Here is a 10,621-nt window from a genome sequence, read left to right on the forward strand (position 1 = left end):
AAAAAAAAGGACAACTTAGAGGAGACCTTCAAGATGGCGGAGGAGTAAGACATGGAGATCACCTTCCTCCCCACAAATACATCAGAAATACATCTACATGTGGAACAACTCCTACAGAACACCTACTGAACGCTGCCAGAAGACCTCAGACTTCCCAAAAGGCACAAGAAACTCCATGTACCTGGGTACGGCAACAGAAAAAAGAAAAACATAGACAAAAGAATAGGGACAAGACCTGCACCTCTGGGAGGGAGCTGTGAAGGAGGAAAAGTTTCCACACACTAGGAAGGGCAAAGCGGAGAGATTTCCGCACAGAGGATTGGTGCCGACCAGCACTCACCAGCCTGACAGGATTCTCTGCTCACCCGTTGGGGTGGGTGGGGACTGGGAGCTGAGGCTCAGGCTTCGGAGGTCAGATCCCGGGGAGAGGACAGGAGTTGGCTGTGTGAACACAGCCTGAAGGGGGATAATGCGCCACAACTAGCCGGGAGGGAGTCCAGGAAAAAGTCTGGACCTGCCTACAGGCAAGAGACCACTGTTTTGGGGTACGAGGAGAGGGGATTCAGAACACCACTTAAACAAGCTCCAGAGATGGGCACAAGCCACGCCTTTCAGCGTGGTCACCAGAGATGGGCATGAAACACTAAGACTGCTGCCGCAGTCACCAACAAGCCTGTGTGCAAGCACAGGTCACTATCCACACCTTCCCTCCCGGGAGCCTGTGCAGCCCGCCACTGCCAGGGTCCCGTGATGCAGGGACAACTTCCCAGGAGAACACACAGCACATCTCATGTTGTTGCAATGACATGCTGGCTTCTACCACCACAGGCTCGCCACGTATTCCATACCCCTCCCACCCCCAGCCTGAGTGAGCCAGAGCCCCCTAATCAGCTGTTACTTTAACCCCTTCTGAGCGAAGAACAGACACCCTCAGGTGACCGACACACAGAGGCAGGGCCAAATCCAAAGATGAACCGCAGGAGCTGTATGAACAAAGAAGAGAAAGGGAAATTTGTCCCAGCAGCCTCAGGAGCAGCGGATTAAATCTCCACAACTTGATGTACCCTGTATCTGTGGAATACCTGAACAGACAACAAATCAACCCAAAATGGAGGCAGTGGATTTTGGGAGCAACTGTAGACTTAGGGTTTGCTTTCTGCATCTAATTTGTTTCTGGTTTCATGTTTATCTTAGTTTAGTAATTAGAGTTAATTGTCATTAGTAGATTTCTTTATTAATTTGGTTGCTCTCTTCCTCCTTTTTTTATATATATATAGATTTTTTTTCCTTTTTCTCTTTTTATGAGTGTGTACGTGTATGCTTCTTTGTGTGATTTTGTCTGTATAGCTTTGCTTTTACCATTTGTCCTAGTGTTCTGTCTGTCCCTTTTTGTTTTTGTTTTTTAAGTACAGTTTTTAGTGCTTGCTATCATTGGTGGATTTGTTTTTTGGTTTGGTTGCTCTCTTCTTTCTTTTTTATTACTTTTCCATTTTTTTAATTTTAATAATTATTTTTTTATTTTAAGAACTCTATTTTTTTTTTCTTTCTTTCTTTCATTTTTTTCTCGCTTTTCTTCTGAGCCATGGGCCTAACAGGGTCTTGGTGCTCCAGCTGGGTATCAAGCCTATGCCTCTGAAGTGGGAGATCCGAGCTCAGGACGTTGGTCCACCAGAGACCTCCCAGCTCCATGTAATATCAACTGACGAAAGCTCTCCCAGAGATCTCCATCTCAACGCTAAGACCCAACTCTACTCAACGACCAGCAAGCTACAGTGCTGGACGCTCTATGCCAAACAAATAACAAGACAGGAACACAACCCCACCCGTTAGCAGAGAGGCTGCCTAAAATCATAATAAGATCACAGACACCCCAAAACACACCACTGGACGTGGTCTTGCACACCAGAAAGACAAGATCCAGCCTCATCCATTGGAACACAGGCACTAGTCCCCTCCACCAGGAAGCCTTCACAACCCACTGAACCAACCTTGGCCACTAGGGGCAGACACCAAAAACAACAGGAACTACGAACATGCAGCCTGCGAAAAGGAGACCCCAAACACAGTAAGTTAAGCAAAGTGGGAAGACAGAGAAATACACAGCAGATGAAAGAGCAACATAAAAACCCACCAGACAAAACAAATGAAGAGGAGATAGGCAGTCTGCCTGAAAAAGATTCAGAGTAATGATAGTAAAGATGATCCAAAATCTTGGAAATAGAATGGAGAAAATAAAGAAACGTTTAACAAGGACCTAGAAGAACTAAAGAGCAAACAAACAATGATGAACACAATAAATGAAATCAAAAATTCTCTAGAAGGAATCAACAGCAGAATAACTGAGGCAGAAGAACAGATAAGTGACCTGGAAGATAAAATAGTGGAAATAACCACTGCAGAGCAGAATAAAGAAAAAAGAATGAAAGGAATTGAGGACAGTCTCAGAGACCTCTGGGACAACATAAACGCACCAACGTTCAAATAATAGGGGTCCCAGAAGAAGAAGAGTAAAAGAAAGGGACTGAGAAAATGTTTGAAGAGATTATAGTTGAAAACTTCCCTAATATGGGAGAGGAAATAGTCAATCAACTCCAGGAATCACAGAGAGTCCCATACAGGATAAATCCAAGGAGAAACACGCCAAGACACATATTAATGAAACAAAAATTGAATACAAACAAAAAATATTAAAAGCAGCAAGGGAAAAACAACAAATAACATACAAGGGAATCCCCATAAGGTTAACAGCTGATCTTTCAGCAGAAACTCTGCAAGCCAGAAGGAAGTGGCAGGACATATGTAAAGTGATGAAAGGAAAAAACCTACAACCAAGATTACTCTACCCAGCAAGGATCTCATTCAGATTTGACAGAGAAATTAAAACCTTTACAGGCAAGCAAAACCTAAGAGAATTCAGCACCACCAAACGAGCTCTACAACAAATGCTAAAGGAACTTCTCTTGGCAGGAAACACAAGAAAAGGAAAAGACTTACAATAACAAAGACAAAACAATTAAGAAAATGGTAATAGGAACATACATATCGATAACTACCTTAAGTGTAAGATTCATTGCTCCAACCTGGAGCAGACTGGCTGAATGGATACAAAAACAACCAGTACATATGCTGTTTACAAGAACCCACTTCATACCTAGGGACACATACAGACTGAAAGTGAGGGGATGGAAAAAGATACTCCATGCAAATGCAAATCAAAAGAAAGCTAGAGTAGCAATTCTCTTATCAGACAAAATAGACTTTAAAATAAAGACTATTACAAGAGACAATGAAGGACACTATGTACTGATCAAGGGATCAATCCAAGAAGCTATAACAACTGTAAATTATGTACCCAACAAAGGAGCACCTGAATACATAAGGCAAATGCTAACAGCCATAAAAGGGTAAATCGACAGTAACACAATCATAGTAGGGGACTTTAACACCCCACTTTCACCAATGGACAGATCATCCAAAATGAAAATAAATAAGGAAACACAAGCTTTAAATGATACATTAAACAAGATGGACTTAATTGATATTCATAGGACATTCCATCCAAAAACAACAGAATACACTTTCTTCTCAAGTGCTCATGGAACATTCTCCAGGACAGGTCATATCTTGGATCACAAATCAAGCCCTGGTAAATTTAAGAAAATTGAAATCATATCAAGTATCTTTTCCAACCACAATGCTATGAAACTATATATCAATTACAGGAAAAAGTCTGTAAAAAATACAAACACATAGAAGCTAAACAATACACTGCTTAATAACCAAGAGATCACTGAAGAAATCAAAGAGGAAATTAAAAAAATACCTAGAAAACAAATGACAATGAAAACACAACAACTCAAAACCTATGCAATGCGGCAAAAGCAGTTCTAAGGGCGAGGTTTATAGCAATTCAATCCTACCTCAAGAAACAAGAAAAATCTCAAATAAGCAATCTAACCTTACACCTAGAGCAATTTAAGAAGAACAAAAAAAAATCCCAAAGTTACCAGAAGGAAAGAAATCGTAAAGATCAGAGCAGAAATAAATAAAAAAGAAATGAAGGAAAGAATAGGAAAGATCAATAAAACTAAAAGCTGGTCCTTTCAGAAGATAAACAAAATTGATAAATCATTAGCCAGACTCATCAAGAAAAGAGGGAGAGGACTCAAATCAACAGAATTAGAAATGAAAAAGGAGAAGCAACAACTTACACTGCAGAAATACAAAGGGCCATGAGAGATTACTACAAGCATCTATATGCCAATAAAATGGACAACCTGGAAGAAATGGACAAATTCTTAGAAAGCCCAACCCTCTGAGACTGAATCAGGAAGAAACAGAAAACATAAACAGACCAATCATATGCCCTGAAATTGAAACTGTAATTAAAAACCTTCCAAGAAACAAAAGCCCAGGACTAGATGGCTTCACAGGCAAATTCTATCAAACATTTAGAGAAGAGCTAACACCTATCCTTCTCAAACTCTTCCAAAATATAGCAGAGGGAGGAACACTCCCAAACTCATTCTACAAGGCCACCATCACCCTGATGCCAAAACCAGACAAAGATATCATTAAGAAAGAAAACTACAGGCCAATATCACTGATGAACACAGATGCAAAAATCCTCAACAAACTACTAGCAAACAGAATCCAACAGCACATTAAAAGGATCATACACCATGATCAAGTGGGGTTTATCCCAGGAATGAAAGGATTCTTCAGTATACGCAAATCAATCAATGTGATACACCATATTAACAAATGGAAGAATAAAAACCATACTATCATCGCAATAGCTGCAGAAAAGGCTTACAACAAAATTCAACACCCATTTATGATAAAAACCCTCCAGAAAGTAGGCACAGAGGGAACTTACCTCAACGTAATAAAGGCCATATATGACAAACCCACAGCCAACATTGTCCTCAATGGTGAAAAACTGAAACCATTTCCACTAAGATCAAGAATAAGACAAGGTTGCCCACTGTCACCACTATTATTCAACATAGTTTTGGAAGTTTTAGCCACAGCAATCAGAGAAGAAAAAGAAATAAACGGAATCCAAATCGGAAAAGAAGAAGTAAAACTGTCACTGTTGGCAGATGACGTGATACTATACACAGAGAATCTTCTAAAGATGCTACCAGAAAACTACTAGAGCTAATCAATGAATTTGGTAAAGTAGCAGGATACAAAATTAATGCACAGAAATCTCTTGCATTCCTATACACTAATGATGAAAAATCTGAAAGTGAAACTAAGGAAACACCCCCATTTACCACTGCAACAAAAAGAATAAAATATCTAGGAATAAACCTACCTAAGTAGACAAAAGACCTGTATGCAGAAAATTATAAGACACTGATGAAAGAAATTAAAGATGATACAAATAGATGGAGATGTATACCATGCTCTTGGATTGGAAGAGTCAACATTATGAAAATGACTATACTACCCAGGGCAATCTACAGATTCAGTTCATTCCCTATCAAACTACCACTGGCATTTTTCACAGAACTAGAACAAAAAATTTCACAATTTGTATGGAAACACAAAAGACCCCGAATAGCCAAAGCAATCTTGAGAACAAAAAATGGAGCTGGAGGAATCAGGCTGCCTGACTTCAGACTATACTACAAAGCTACAGTAATCAAGACAGTATGGTACTGGCACAAAAACAGAAAGATAGATCAATGGAATAGGATAGAAAGCCCAGAGATAAACCCATGCACATATGGTCACCTTATCTTTGATAAAGGTGGCAGGAATATACAGTGGAGAAAGGACAGCCTCTTCAATAAGTGGTGCTGGGAAAATTGGACAGGTACATGTAAAAGTATGAGATTAGATCACTCCCTAACACCATACACAAAAATAAGCTCAAAATGGATTAAAGACCTAAATGTAAGGCCAGAAACTATCAAACTCTTAGAGGAAAACATAGGCAGAACACTCTATGACATAAATCACAGCAAGATCCTTCTTGACCCATCTCCTAGAGTAATGGAGATAAAAACAAAAATAAACAAATGGGACCTAATGAAACTTCAAAGCTTTTGCACAGCAAAGGAAACCATAAACAAGACCAAAAGACAGCCCTCAGAATGGGAGAAAATATTTGCAAATGAATCAACTGACAAAGGATTAATCTCTAAAATTTACAGGCAGCTCATGCAGCTCAATAACAAAAAAATAAACAACCCAATCCAAAAATGGGCAGAAGACCTAAATAGACATTTCTCCAAAGAAGATATACAGACTGCCAACAAACACATGAAAGAATGCTCAACATCATTAATCATTAGAGAAATGCAAATCAAAACTACAATGAGATATCATCTCACACCAGTCAGAATGGCCATCATCAAAAAATCTAGAAACAATAAATGCTGGAGAGGGTGTGGAGAAAAGGGAACACTCTTGCACTGCTGGTGGGAATGTGAATTGGTTCAGCCACTATGGAGAACAGTATGGAGGTTCCTTAAAAAACTACAAATAGAACTACCATATGACCCAGCAATCCCACTACTAGGTATATACCCTGAGGAAACCAGAATTCAGAAAGAGTCATGTACCAAAATGTTCATTGCAGCTCTATTTACAATAGCCCGGAGATGGAAACAACCTAAGTGCCCGTCGTCGGATGAATGGATAAAGAAGATGTGGCACATAAAAAACACAATGAGGGGAGACTTCCCTGGTGGCGCAGTGGTTAAGATCCACCTGCCAATGCAGGGACATGGGTTCGAGCCCTGGTCCAATAAGATTCCACACGCCACAGAGCAACTAAGCCCATGCACCACAACTACTGAGCCTGCGCTCTAGAGCCCATGTGCCACAACTACTGAAGCCCGCGCGCCTAGATCCCGTGATCTACAACAAGAGAAGCCACTGCAATGAAAAGCCCACGCACCGCAAGGAAGAGTATCCCCCTCTCGCTGCAACTAGAGAAAGCCCGTGTGCAGCAACGAAGACCCAACACAGCCAAAAATTAATTAATTAATTTTAAAAACCACAATGAGATACCACTTCGCATCCACTAGTATGGCTATAATCAAAACAAGGAGGGCTTCCCTGACGGCACAGTGGTTGAGAGTCCGCCTGCCGATGCAGGGGACGCGGGTTCGTGCCCCGGTCTGGGTAGATCCCACATGCCGTGGAGCGACTGGGCCCGTGAGCCATGGCCGCTGAGCCTGTGCGTCCGGAGCCTGTGCTCCGCAACGGGAGAGGCCACAACAGTGAGAGGCCTGCGTACCGCAAAAAAACAAACAATTAAGGACATTAGGTTAAATGAAATAAGTCACAAAAAGACAAATACTATATGATTCCACTTATATGAGGTTATATTATATATTATTTTATATTATATTATATATATTATAACAATCAAATTCACAGAGACAGAAAGTAGAATGGTAGTTTTCACAGGCTGAAAGGAGGTAGGGGAATGGGGAATGGGGAGTTATTTAATGGGTATAGAGCTTCAGTTCTTCAAGATGAAGAGTTCTGGACATTTGTTTTACATCTATAACACTACTGAACTGTACACTTAAAAATGGTAATGATGGTAAATTATAAATTGTGTATTTTACCTCAATTAAAAAATTTTAATTTTTAAAAAAGACAAACAGGGCTTCCCTGGTGGCGCAGTGGTTGAGAGTCCGCCTGCCGATGCAGGGGACACGGGTTCGTGCCCCGGTCTGGGAAGATCCCACATGCCGCGGAGCGGCTGGGCCTGTGAGCCATGGCCGCTGGGCCTGCGCGTCCGGAGCCTGTGCTCCGCAACGGGAGAGGCCACAACAGTGAGAGGCCCGCGTATCGCAAAAAAAAAAAAAAAAAAGACAAACAATAATAAGTATTGTTGAGGGTATAGAGAAATTGGATTTTTCATAGTGGTTATGTAAAAATGGTGCAGTCACTTTGGCAAACAATTTGACAATTCCTCAAAAAGTTAAACACAGTTACCATTTGACCCAGCAATTTCACTCCAGGGTATATACCAAGAGAATGGAAAACATCACACAAAATTTCACAAGTAAATGTTCATGGCAGCATTATTCTTAAGAGCAAAAAAGTGAAAGCAACCCAAATGTCCATCAACTGATGAATGCATAAACAAAATGTGGTATATCCATACAATGGAATATTATTCAGCCATAAAAAGGAATGAAGTACCAATACATGCTACATGAATGAATGATGAAAACATCGTAAGTGAAGCCAGACCAAAAAAGCCATATATTGTATAATTCCATTTATATGAAATGTCCAGAACAGGCAAACCTATAGACAGAAAGTAGATTAGTGGTTTCCAGGGTTGTAGGAGGGAGGAATAGGGTTTGTAGTCACTGCTAACAGGTATGTGGTTTCTTTTTGGAGTGATGAAAATTTCTGAAATTGGATAGTCATGATGGCTGCTCAGCCTTATGTATGTATACTAAAAAACACTGAATTACACAATTTAGTAAATTTTGTTATGTGAATTCTATCTTAATAAAAAAATATAGGGCTTCCCTGGTGGCGCAGTGGTTGAGGATCTGCCTGCCAATGCAGGGGACACAGGTTCGAGCCCTGGTCTGGGAAGATCCCACATGCCGCGGAGCAACTAGCCCCATGAGCCACAATTACTGAGCCTGCACGTCTGCAGCCTGTGCTCCGCAACAAGGGAGTGAGAGGCCGCGATAGTGAGAGGCCCACGCACTGCGATGAAGAGTGACCCCCGCTCGCCACAACTACAGAAAGCCCTCGCACAGAAACGAAGACCCAACACAGCCATAAATAAATAAATAAATAAAATTTTAAAACAAAAAGGCAAAATTCCTTTAAAAAATAAAAAAATATATACGCTTGATGACAGAAACCAGATATTCCCATAGTCTCAAAGTATCTTCCTCAAAGTATTTAGTAATTACAAAGGGAAAAATAGTAAGTTTACATTAGAGAATCCTGGCAGACACGACCTTAGCTAAATGATCAAGGTCAACATCACCAGTAAAATACCAACATCATGTACACCCTGATATGATGCACTGAGGAGGGCACTTTCATTTCTGTGGTATGCTTCCCCAAAATGCAAAATCTTACTCTAATCATGAGAAAACAGCAGATAAACCCAAATTGAGGGAAATCATACAAAATAACTGCCCAGCACTATTCAAGGTCATGAAAGATTGAGAAACTGTTTCCAGATCTACAGAGACATGACAACTAAATCCACTGTATGATCCTAGACTGGATACTGGAAGAGGAAAAGGATATTAGTGGGAAAACTGGTGAAATCCTAATAAATTCTGTACGTTAGTTAACAGCACTATACCAAGGTTAATTTCTTAGTTTGATAAACATTCTATGCTATGTATGATATTAACAAAAACTGAAGACGGGTGAAAGATATAGGAGAATTGTCTTTACTATTTTTGCAGCTCTTCTGTAAGTGTAAAATTTTCTCAAAAATTTTTAAAACTGTTCAGAAATGCTTCATGACATTAAAATATTTAATAGAAGGACTGAGAGATGAAATTTAGCAAACTTCCCAGAAAAGCAGAATAAAATTCTAGACTTACAGGCACTTGTCTTTGATGTGACAGAAGCCATCCTTCACCTGAGAACAAATAAGCTTATAAACTAAATACTTTTCCTAAAGCATGGTACCACAAAGCCTTAACCATTTTACCCCAAAAAGATAATTATTGAAAGGGAAGAGAACAAAAGAATGAAATGTTCTATAAAAGTTGTAAGTTCTGGCTTCCCTTGTGGTGCAGTGGTTAAGAATCCAACTGCCACTGCAGGGGACATGGGTTCAAGCCCTGGTCCGGGAAGATCCCACATGCCGCAGAGCAGCTGGGCCCGTACGTCACGGCTGCTGGGCCTGCACTCTGGAGCCGGCGAGGCACAACTACTGAAGCCCGAGCACCTACAGCCCATGCTCCAAAACGGGAGAAACCACCGCAATGAGAGGCCAGCGCACCACAACGAGGAGGGGCCCCTGCTCACCACAACTGGAGAGGGGCCGCGCGCATCAGCGAAGACCCAATGCAGCCAAAAATAAATAATAAATAAATTTATTTTAAAAAAAAGATGTGAGCTCTTTCAGCTTGTCCTAAGAAAATATATGCTGAGCATTTATGACTCTATCTCCAGTCCTACCTAATGTTCTAATTTCTGACCCTGTTTACCTTACATCAAAATAAAATCTGTTTTATATTAGCCTCATATACTCAGAATCTTACAGTCTAAGAGGCCAAAGAGATAATCAAATCCACTGGTTCTCAAAGTGCAGTCCTGGACCGTTGTCTCTAGGAAGCCATTTTAGACATGGAAATTCTATACCCACCTCAAAACTTCTGAATCAGAAACTGGTGGTGGAGCCCTGCACAGGAGTTTTAACAAGCCTCCCAGGTAATTCTGATATAGGCTAAAGTTTGAGAACCACCAATCTTATCCAATTTCCTCACAGTAGAAGTGATCTGCTTAAAGGTACAAGGTTTCTTAGAAGCGGCCATGACTAAAACCCAGGCTTCCAACCCCCAGTCCAACGCATTTGACTTAGCCCACCCTGTCCCACCACAGGTCCTAGTTCATTACAACACCGCCTCAATTATCCCATCTCCCTTTCCCT

At 40.8% G+C, this 10,621-nt stretch overlaps 1 protein-coding gene across 1 annotated transcript in view; it reads right to left on the minus strand.

The window, feature by feature from the left end:
- WDR76 (WD repeat domain 76) overlaps positions 1-10,621 on the minus strand; it is a 74,167-nt gene that overhangs the window by 61,561 nt on the left and 1,985 nt on the right. The gene's annotated exons all lie outside the window — the stretch shown is intronic.

The sequence above is a fragment of the Lipotes vexillifer genome, unplaced genomic scaffold (genome assembly GCF_000442215.2).
Source record: "Lipotes vexillifer unplaced genomic scaffold, Lipotes_vexillifer_v1.1 scaffold722, whole genome shotgun sequence".
NCBI lineage: Eukaryota > Metazoa > Chordata > Mammalia > Artiodactyla > Lipotidae > Lipotes > Lipotes vexillifer.